The sequence below is a fragment of the Arachis ipaensis genome, chromosome B6 (assembly GCF_059453495.1).
Source record: "Arachis ipaensis isolate K30076 ecotype BB chromosome B6, ASM5945349v1, whole genome shotgun sequence".
In the NCBI taxonomy this organism is placed as follows: domain Eukaryota; kingdom Viridiplantae; phylum Streptophyta; class Magnoliopsida; order Fabales; family Fabaceae; genus Arachis; species Arachis ipaensis.
Window position 1 is genome coordinate 7,946,774 of NC_142441.1, and position 11,358 is coordinate 7,958,131.

The 11,358-nt window shown below is 41.1% G+C and overlaps 1 non-coding gene across 1 annotated transcript; it reads left to right on the forward strand.

The window, feature by feature from the left end:
- Window positions 1-2,283: 2,283 nt before the first annotated feature.
- LOC148554531 (small nucleolar RNA R71) lies at window positions 2,284-2,391 on the forward strand. Its single transcript, XR_015887250.1, has one exon. It is a non-coding gene; the product is annotated as a small nucleolar RNA R71 (small nucleolar RNA).
- Window positions 2,392-11,358: the final 8,967 nt, after the last annotated feature.

The window sequence follows — 11,358 nt, forward strand, 5'->3', positions numbered from 1 at the left end:
AGTGGATGGATGTGAGTGGTGAAGAGGTGATGGAGAAGAGAGATTGAGGTGATAGGTGAAGGGTTTTTGGGAAGAGTGTTTATGGGGTTGTGTGAAAGAGAATGGTGAGAAGAAGTGAGTGGAGGTAGGTGGGGATCCTGTGGGGTCCACAGATCCTGAGGTGTTCAAAGAATTACATCCCTGCACCCATTAGGCATGTAAAAATGCCTTTGTACCCAACTCTGGGCGTTCAGCGCCAGGTTGGTGGCCATTTTGGGCGTTCAGCGCCCATTTGTGTGCCATTTCTAGCGTTGAACGCCAGAACCATGCCTGTTCTGGCGTTCAGCGCCCAGAAGCTGCCCATTTTGGGCGTTCAGCGCCAGAACCATGCTCTGTTCTGGCGCTGAACGCCAGACAGATGCTCCTCCAGGGTGTGATTTTTCTTCTGCTTTTTTTGATTCCGTTTTCAATTTTTATATTTATTTTGTGACTCCACATGATCATGAACCTAAGAAAACATGAAAAACAATAAAAAATAAGAATTAGATAAACATTGGGTTGCCTCCCAACAAGCGCTTCTTTAATGTCAATAGCTTGACAGTGAGCTCTCATGGAGCCTCACAGATGTGCAGAGCTTTGTTGAGACTCTCCAACACCAAACTTAGAGTTTGGATATGGGAGTTCAACACCAAACTTAGAGTTTGGTTGTGGCCTCCCAACACCAAACTTAGAGTTTGACTGTGGGGGCTCCGGTTGACTCTGCTTTGAGAGAAGCTTTTCAAGCTTCCTCTCCATGGTTGCAGAGGGAGATCCTTGAGTTTTGAATACAAGGGAGTTCTCATTCCATTGAAGGACTATTTCACCTCTGTCAACATCAATCACAGCTCTTGCTGTGGCCAGGAAAGGTCTTCCTAGGATGATGGATTCATCCTCTTCCTTTCCAGTATCCAGGACTATGAAATCAGCAGGGATGTAAAGGCCTTCAACCTTTACTAACACATCCTCTACTTGTCCATAAGCCTGTTTTCTAGAGCTGTCTGCCATCTCTAATGAGATTTTAGCAGCTTGCACCCCATAGATTCCCAATTTCTCTATTACAGAGAGGGGCATGAGGTTTATTCCTGAACCAAGGTCACACAGAGCCTTAAAGATCATGGTGCCTATGGTACAGGATATTATGAACTTTCCAGGATCCTGTCTCTTCTGAGGCAATGTCAGTTGATACAGATCACTTAGTTCATTGATGAACAAGGGAGGTTCAACTTCCCAAGTATCAATGCCAAATAATTTGGCATTCAGCTTCATGATTGCACCAAGAAACTTGGCAGTTTGCTCTTCAGTAACATCCTCGTTCTCTTCAGAAGAGGAATATTCATCAGAGCTCATGAAGGGCATAAGGAGGTTCAATGGGATCTCTATGGTCTCTAGATGAGCCTCAGAGTCCTTTGGTTCCTCAGAGGGAAGCTCCTTATTGACCACTGGACGTCCCAGGAGGTCTTCCTCCTTGGGATTCACGTCCTCTCCTCTCCTCACAGGTTCGGCCATGGCGCTTATGTCAATGGCCTTGCACTCTCCTTTTGGATTCTCTTCTGTATTGCTTAGGAGAGTACTAGGAGGGATTTCAGTGATCCTTTTACTCAGTTGGCCCACTTGTGCTTCCAGATTTCTAATGGAAGACCTTGTTTCATTCATGAAACTTACAGTGGCCTTAGATAGATCAGAGACTAGATTTGCTAAATTAGAAGCATTTTGTTCAGAGTTCTCTGTCTGTTGCTGAGTGGATGATGGAAAAGGCTTGCTATTGCTAAACCTGTTTCTTCCACCATTATTAAAGCCTTGTTGGGGCTTTTGATCCTTCCATGAGAAATTTGGATGATTTCTCCATGTTGAGTTATAGGTGTTTCCATAAGGTTCACCTAAGTAATTCACCTCTGCTATTGCAGGGTTCTCAGGATCATAAGCTTCTTCTTCAGGAGAAGCCTCTTGAGTACTGTTGGATGCAGCTTGCATTCCATTCAGACTCTGAGAAATCATATTGACTTGCTGAGTCAATATTTTATTCTGAGCCAATATGGCATTCAGAGTATCAACTTCAAGAACTCCCTTCTTCATAGGTGTCCCATTGCTCACAGGATTCCTTTCAGAAGTGTACATGAACTGGTTATTAGCAACCATGTCAATGAGTTCTTGAGCTTCTGCAGGCGTTTTCTTTAGGTGAATGGATCCACCTGCAGAAGTGTCCAGTGACATCTTTGATAGCTCAGATAAACCATCATAGAATATATCCAGGATGGTCCATTCTGAAAGCATGTCAGAAGGACACTTTTTGGTCAACTGTTTGTATCTTTCCCAAGCTTCATAGAGGGATTCACCTTCTTTCTGTCTGAAGGTTTGAACATCAGCTCTAAGCTTGCTCAGCTTTTGAGGAGGAAAGTACTTGGCTAAGAAAGTCGTGACCAGCTTGTCCCAAGAGTTCAGGCTGTCTTTAGGTTGAGAATCCAACCATAATCTAGCTCTGTCTCTTACAGCAAAAGGGAAAAGCATGAGCCTGTAGACTTCAGGATCTACTCCATTAGTCTTAACAGTATCACATATCTGCAAGAATTCAGTTAAGAACTGAAAAGGATCTTCAGATGGAAGTCCATGAAACTTGCAGTTCTGCTGCATCAGAGAAACTAATTGAGGTTTCAGCTCAAAGTTGTTTGCTCCAATGGCAGGAATGGAGATGCTTCTTCCATGTAAATTGGAATTAGGTGCAGTAAAGTCACCAAGCATTCTCCTTGCATTGTTGTTGGGTTCGGCTGCCATCTCCTTTACTTGTTCGAAATTTTCAATCAAGTTGTCTCTGGATTATTGTAATTTAGCTTCTCTTAATTTTCTCTTCAGAGTCCTTTCAGGTTCTGGATCAGCTTCAACAAGAATGCCTTTTTCTCTGTCCCTGCTCATAAGAAAGAGGAGAGAAAAAGAAAAGAAGAAGAATCCTCTATGTCACAGTAAAGAGGTTCCTTATTGTTAGTAGAAGAAAAGAAGAAGAAATTCGAACACAGATAAAAGAGGGGGTTCGAATTTGGTGATGATGTGAGGAAGAGATGTTAGTAGATGAACAAATAAATAGAATAAGAAGAGAGAGAATGAGGGAATTTTCGAAAATATTTTTGAAAAAGAGTTAGTGATTTTCGAAAATGGTTTTTGAAAAGTGTTAGTAATTTTCGAAAATTTTTGAAATCAAAAATAAAAAAATAAAAATAATTAATTAATTAAAAAGAGATTTTTGAAAAAGAGGGAAGATATTTTCGAAAATTAGAGAGAGAGAATTAGTTAGGTGGTTTTGAAAAAGTTAAGAAACAAACAAAAAGTTAGTTAGTTAGTTGAAACAAATTTTGAAAACCAATTTTGAAAAGATAAGTAGTTAGGAGGTTAGGAAAGATATTTTGAAAAGATATTTGAAAAAGATAAGATGAGAAGATATTTTTGAAAAGATATGATAGAAATTAGTTTTGAAAAAGATTTGATTTTTAAAATCTCAATTAATGACTTGATTCATAAGAAATCACAAGATATGATTCTAGAACTTAAAGTTTGAATCTTTCTTAACAAGCAAGTAACAAACTTCAAATTTTTGAATAAAAAAATTAATTGTTTATGTTATTTTCGAAAATTTGGTATAAAAATAAGAAAAAGATTTTTGAAAAATATTTTTGGAATTTTCTAAAATAACTAAGAATTTTGAAAAAGATTTGATTTTTGAAGAAGATTTTGAAAAAGATAAGATTTTCAAATTGAAAATTTGATTTGACTCATAAGAAACAACTTGATTTTAAAAATTTTTGAAAAAGTCAACTCAAATTTTCGAATTTGATGAGAGAAAAAAGGAAAAGATATTTTTTTGATTTTTGAAATTTTTATGAAAAACATGAAAATTATGCAATGCATGAAATTTTTAGATCAAAACAATGAATGCATGCAAGAATGCTATGAATGTCAAGATGAACACCAAGAACACTATGAATGTCAAGATGAACATCATAGACACAATTTTGAAAAAATTTTTATGCAAAGAAAACATGCAAGACACCAAACTTAGAATTCTTTAATGCTTACGCACTAAGAATTCAAGAATGCATATGATAAACATGAGAAGACACAAAACAAAAAATCATCAAGATCAAACAAGAAGACTTACCAAGAACAACTTGAAGATCATGAAGAACACTATGAATGCATGAAATTTTCGAAAAATGCAAGATGCACATGCAATTGACACCAAACTTATAATGTGACTCAAGACTCAAACAAGAAACACAAAATATTTTTTATTTTTATGATTTTTTAATTTTTTTTTTAGATTTTTATTTTATATTTTTCGAAAATAGTTTTGAAAAAGAAAAATAAGGATTCCAAAATTTTTAATATGAATTCCAGGAATCTTGCCATGTTAGTCTAAAGCTTTAGTCCAGGAATTAGACATGGCTTACTAGCCAGCCAAGCTTTCAATGAAAGCTCCAGTCCAAAACACTAGACATGGCCAATGGCCAGCCAAGCTTCAGCATGCAACATAAGAGAATATACTGCTCATTACTTATCCAAGTAACTTGCCTCTATGTTGATGGTTTGGAAGCCTCAGTCCAAAAGAATTTAGATATGGCTTTACAGCCAGCCAGGCTTCACATGCTTCATGAAACACTAGAATTCATTCTTAAAAATTTTGAATAAAAATTTTTTTGAAAACATTTTTATTTTTTTTCGAAAACAGATGAGAAAATCTTAGAAATATTTTTTTGAAAAATTTTTGAAAATAAAATAAAAAGAAAATTACCTAATCTGAGCAACAAGATGAACCGTCAGTTGTCCAAACACGAACAATCCCCGGCAACGGCGCCAAAAACTTGGTGTTGTTGCCGGGATTGGGATCTCAGACGATTCTAGGCGCCAAACAGGAACAATTAAGTCCCCGGCAACGGCGCCAAAAACTTGGTGCACGAAATTGTGATCTCCAGGCTCGAACAAATCCTGGTAATGGCTCCAAAGCTTGGTGCTCTGATCTTAATTCATAATTGTCACAACTTCGATACAACTAACCAGCAAGTGCACTGGGTCGTCCAAGTAATACCTTACGTGAGTAAGGGTCGAATCCCATGGAGATTGTTGGTATGAAGCAAGCTATGGTCACCTTGCAAATCTCAGTCAGGCAGATATAAATGGATAATGGTGTTTTCGAATAATAATTAATAAGATAGGGATAGAGGTACTTATGTAAATCATTGGTAGGAATTTCAGATAAGCGAATGGAGATACTTTCGTTCCTCTGAACCTCTGCTTTCCTGCTATCTTCATCCAATCAGTCTTACTCCTTTCTATGGCTGGCTTTATGCAAGGGCATCACCGTTGTCAGTGGCTACATCCCCTCCTCTCAGTGAATAATATGCTCACGCACCCTGTCACGGCACGGCTATTCATCTGTCGGTTCTCGATCATGCTGGAATAGGATTCACCCTCCTTTTGCGTCTGTCACTAACGCCCAGCAATCGCGAGTTTGAAGCTCGTCACAGTCATTCAATCATTGAATCCTACTCGGAATACCACAGACAAGGTTTAGACTTTCCGGATTCTCTTGAATGCCGCCATCATTCTAGCTTACGCCACGAAGATTCTGGTTAGGAGATCTAAGAGATATTCATTCTAGCTTAATTCATGTAGAACAGAAGTGTTTGTCAGGCACGTGTTCATAAGGGAGAAGGATGATGAGCGTCACACATAATCATCACCTTCATCACGTTCTTGGGTGCGAATGGATATCTTAGAAGAGAAATAAGAAGAATTGAATAGAAAACAGTAGTACTTTGCATTAATCTTTGAGGAACAGTAGAGCTCCACACCTTAATCTATGGAGTGTAGAAACTCTACCGTTGAAAATACATAAGTGAAGGTCCAGGCATGGCCGAGATGGCCAGCCCCCAAAACGTGATCACAGGATCATAAGGTAATCCAAAGATGGTCAAAAAGACGTCTCATACAATAGTAAGAGGTCCTATTTATAATAAACTAGTCACTAGGGTTTACATGAGTAAGTAATTGATGCATAAATCCACTTCCGGGGCCCACTTGGTGTGTGTTTGGGCTGAGCTTAAGTGTTCCACGTGCAGAGGCCATTTGTGGAGTTGAACGCCAGTTTCTGTGCCAGTTTGGGCGTTCAACTCTGGTTTTGGATCCTTTTCTGGCGCTGGACGCCAGATTTGGGCAGAAGGCTGGCGTTGAACGCCAGTTTACGTCGTCAATTCTTGGCCAAAGTATGGACTATTATATATTGCTGGAAAGCCCTGGATGTCTACTTTCCAACGCAATTGGAAGCGCGCCATTTCGAGTTCTGTAGCTCCAGAAAATCTACTTTGAGTGCAGGGAGGTCAGAATCCAACAGCATCAGCAGTCCTTTTTCAACCTCTGAATCTGATTTCTGCTCAAGTCCCTCAATTTCAGCCAGAAAATACCTGAAATCACAGAAAAACACACAAACTCATAGTAAAGTCCAGAAATGTGAATTTAACATAAAAACTAATGAAAACATCCCTAAAAGTAACTAGATCCTACTAAAAATATACTAAAAATAATGTCAAAAAGCGTATAAATTATCCGCTCATCAAACCTCTGCATCGATCGGTTGGCCGGATATGTATAACACATCCTTCAGTGTCACTGTAACCTCATCCACTGGCATTACAAATGTATGTGTCTTCGGCCGTCACCTTTTCACAAGAGAAGATAGTATCACGAAATGCCTTCCAATCACTCTAACTCTCGAGAGAAGATAGTATTGCAGAATTCGGAGATTAACCAAGCCTTACGAACCACTGGATTCTACAGCTCTCGAGAGTTGGAGTGATCAGAGGGCATTCCACAATACTATCTGCCCTTGTGAAAAGGTGGCGGCCAGAGACACATACATTTGTAATGCCAGTGGGTGAGGTTACAATGACATGGGAGGACATGTTATACATATCCGGCCAACCGATCGATGCAACGATTGTGACCGATAATAGTCACGACTTCTTGGTCACCCAGAGCCTCGCGATATTCAGCAGCGAAACTGTCATGAGCAGTTCCTCCAAAAGGTACGTAAAGCTTTAATGGGTTTGCCGTATTCGAGACACACAGCCTTCAGACACATGGGAGTCTGTTAAGTTCTATGTTAGGTGTTACATTTTTTGTCTGCTGAGTACCACCCTCTTCGCGGATAAGTCGACGACATATGCCCCTCGAAAATAATTAATATATTTTTAAAATTTATAATGTTTTACATTAATGAAAAATTATTTTTTTTGTGGAATTTTCATGGAATTTGGCACAAAGTATAATTTTACGGAATATATAATATGTATATTTAAAAATTTATAATTTTTATGCTTTGACAAAAGTTTTTTTTGTAAAATTTAGTGTAAAATATAATTTTAAAGGAGTACTGAGTATATTTTAGAAATTTACAATTTTATTCTTCTGACCAAAATATTTTTTTTAATTTAGAGCAAATTATAATATCATAAAAATGAAACCAACAATATATACAATAATAAAACTAGTAATGAAATCAACTCTCATCTCTTCATACTTTTAAATTCAACAAAAAAACAAGGCATATAACCATCTTCAATAATTGTTTTCCACTTTATTTTAGAATTGAACCTTTAACATCGTCGATCCAATAATTTTTTTTTCACTAATTATTTTTGGTATCCCGTGACTATGTTGTAGAGGCTGAATCCCCACCACCAACCAGTCCCACCTCCACCACCACCGCCCATCACCGCCACCGCTATCAATGCCGCCGCCGCACCACCACCACCCCACCGCCGCCGGTGCCACCCCCGCCAATGCGGCCGACATCGCCACCATCCCCCACCTTTGCCACCCCCACACCCGCCGCCACGTCCACCCCCATCACCAGACAACGCCAACATCGCCAACCCCATCATCTCCACCTCCGTCATCGCCACCAATCAGTTCTTACAAGTGCGATCCGGTGACAGAGATCTTGAAACTGCTGTAGACATTGGAGCTAATAGTGGAAATCCACCGCCAACACCGCCACCCCCATCACCCTCACCTCCGTCATCGCCACCGATCAGTACTTACAAGTGCGATTTGGTGACAGAGACCCTGAAACTGCTGTAGACACTGGAACTAATAGTGAAAATCCACCACTATCATCGCCAGACACCCCCAACCCCATCACTACCACCTCCGTCATCGCGCCCGACCAGTCCTTACAAGTGCGATCCGGTGACAGAGATCCTCAAACTGCTATAGACACTGGAGCAAATAATGGAAATCCACCACTATCATCGCCAGACAAAGCCAACACCGCCAACCCTATCACCCCCACCTCCGTCATCGCCACCAATCAGTCCTTACATGTGCGATCCGGTGACAGAGATTCTGAAACTGTTGTAGACACCAGAGCTAAAAGTGGAAATCCAACACTACCATCTCCAGACACCGCCAACCTAATAACCCCCACCTCCGTCATCATCACCGATCAGTCCTTACATATACGATCGGGTGACAGAGATCCTGAAACTGTTGTAGACACCAGAGCTAATGGTGAAAATCCACCACTACCATCGCCAGACACCGCCAACCCCATCACCCCTACCTCCGTCATTGCGCCCGATCAGTCCTTACAAGTGCGATCCGGTGACAGAGATCCTCAAATTGCTATAGACACTGGAGGTAGTTGTGGAAATCCACCACTACCATCGCCTGACACCGCCAACACCGCCAACCCCATCACCCCCACCTTCGTCATCGCCACCGATCAGTCCTTACAAGTGTGATATAGTGACAGAGATCCTGAAATTGCTGTAGACACTGGAGCTAATAGTGGAAATCCACCACTACCATCGCCAGACACCGCCAACCTAATAACCCCAACCTCCGTCATCGTCACCGATCAGTCCTTACATATACGATCCGGTGACAGAGATCCTAAAACTGTTGTAGACACCAGAGCTAATGGTGGAAATCCACCAGTACCATCGCCAGACACCGCCAACCCCATCACCCCCACCTACGTCATCACCACCGATCAGTCCTTAGAAGTGCAATCCGGTGACAGAGATCCTAAAACAGCTGTAAACACTGGAGCTAATAGTGGAAATCCACCACTATCATCGCTAGACACCGCCAACACCGCCAACCCCAACATCCCCACCTCCGTCATCGCCACCGATCAGTCCTTACAAGTGCGATTCGGTGACAGAGATCCTGAAACTGCTGTATACATCGGAGCTAATATTGGAAATCGACCACTATCATCGCCAAACACTGCCAACACCGCCAACCCCAACAACCCCACCTCCGTCGTCGCCCCTGATCAGTCCTTACCAGTGCGATCGGTGACACAGATACTGAAACTGCTGTAGACACTGTAGCTAATTGTGGAAATCCACCACTATCATCGACAGACACCGCCAACCCCATCACCCCCATCTCCGTCATCACCCCCGATCGGTCCTAACAACTGCGATCCACTGACAGAGATCCTGAAAATGCTGTAGACAATAGAGCTAAAATGGAAATCCACCACTACCATCACCTGACACCGCCAACCCCATCAGCCCCACCTTCATTATCGCCACCGATCAGTCCTTACAAGTGCGATCCGGTGACTGAGATCCTAAAACTGCTGCAGACACTGGAGCTAATAGTGGAAAGCCATCACTACCATCACAAGACACCGCCAACACCGTCATCCCCATCACCCCCACCTCCGTCATCGCCACCTATCAGTCCTTTCAAGTGCGATCCGGTGACAGAGATCGTGAAACTGCTATAGACACTGGAGCTAACAGCGGAAATCCACCAGTATCATCGCTAGACACTGCCAACACCGCCAACCCCATCTCCCTCACCTCCGTCATCGCCACCGATTAGTCCATACAAGTGCGATCCGGTGACAGAGATCCAAAAATTGCTGTAGATACTGGAGCTAATAGTGAAAATCCACCACTATCAATGCCAGACACCGCCAACACGATAACCTAATCTGCCTCGTATCCGTCATCGCCATTGATCAGTCCTTACAAGAGCAATCCGGTGACAGAGATCCCGAAACTACTCTATACACTGGAGCTAATAGTGGAAATCCACCACTATCATCGCCAACACCGACAACCCCATCACCCCCCACCTCCGTCATCACCATCGATTAGTCCTTACCAGTGCGATCTGGTGACAGAGATCCTAAAACTGCGATAGATACTGGAATTAATAGTAAAAATCCACCACTACCATCGCCAAACACCGCCAACACTGCCAACCCTATCACCCCCACCTCTGTCATCGCCACCGATCAGTCCTTACAAGTGCTATCCTGTGACGGAGATCCTGAAACTACTGTAGTCACTAGAGCTAATAGTGGAAATCCACCACTACCATCGCCAAACAACGCCAACCCCATCACCCCTACCTCCATCATTGCCTCCGATCAATCCTTAAAGTGCGATCCGGTGACAGAGTTCCTGAAACAGCTATAGACACTATAGCTAATAATGGAAATCCACCGCTATCATCGCCAACACAGCCAACCCCATCACCCACACCTCCGTTATTGACGATTAGATTCTTGCTAGTAAAGAATTTTATAAGAATAATCACGTTGTAAGTATAGTTTCTAAACCAACAAAGAATCATTTCGTACAAAAACTTTGGTTGTCACAAGTAACAAAACCCAATAAAATTTATAACCGAAGTATTTAAACCTCAGGTCGTCTTTCAAGGAATTGCAGGGAAGTATGATTTATTATTGGTTATGGAAAAGGGTATATTTTTGGGTTTTTGAAATAGGGAACAGGAAAATAAATTGGCAGGAAATTAAATTAATAACTAGAAAAACTCTTGGTAAGGTATGAGAACTGGAAATCCCATCCTAGTTATCCTTATCAGGTGTGATGAGAATTGTTATTGCTCCCACTTAGTTAACCCTTACTAAATAAAGGAAAGTCAAGTGCACTAATCAATTTGATTCCTCAAGTCCTAGTCAACTCCTATGGAAAGACTAGCTTTAGAGGGATCCAAATCAATCAGCAACTTCCAATTTTCAATCAACAGCTGAGTTTGATAACTCAAGTGTCACCGATTACTCAACCAAAGCCAAAAGGGGAAAAATCTAAATTATTTATATCATAAATAAAAGAAAGCAATCATAAATCTGAAATACCTCAAATTGTATTAAATAGAAAATCAAATTAAACATAGAAATTCATAAACCAAATTGGGAAAATAAACAACTAAAGCAATAGAATAAATAAAAGTAGAAGAGAACATAAATTAAAGGAATATTGAACCTGGAATTGAGAAGAAATAATCCTAAAACTAAGAGTAATCATA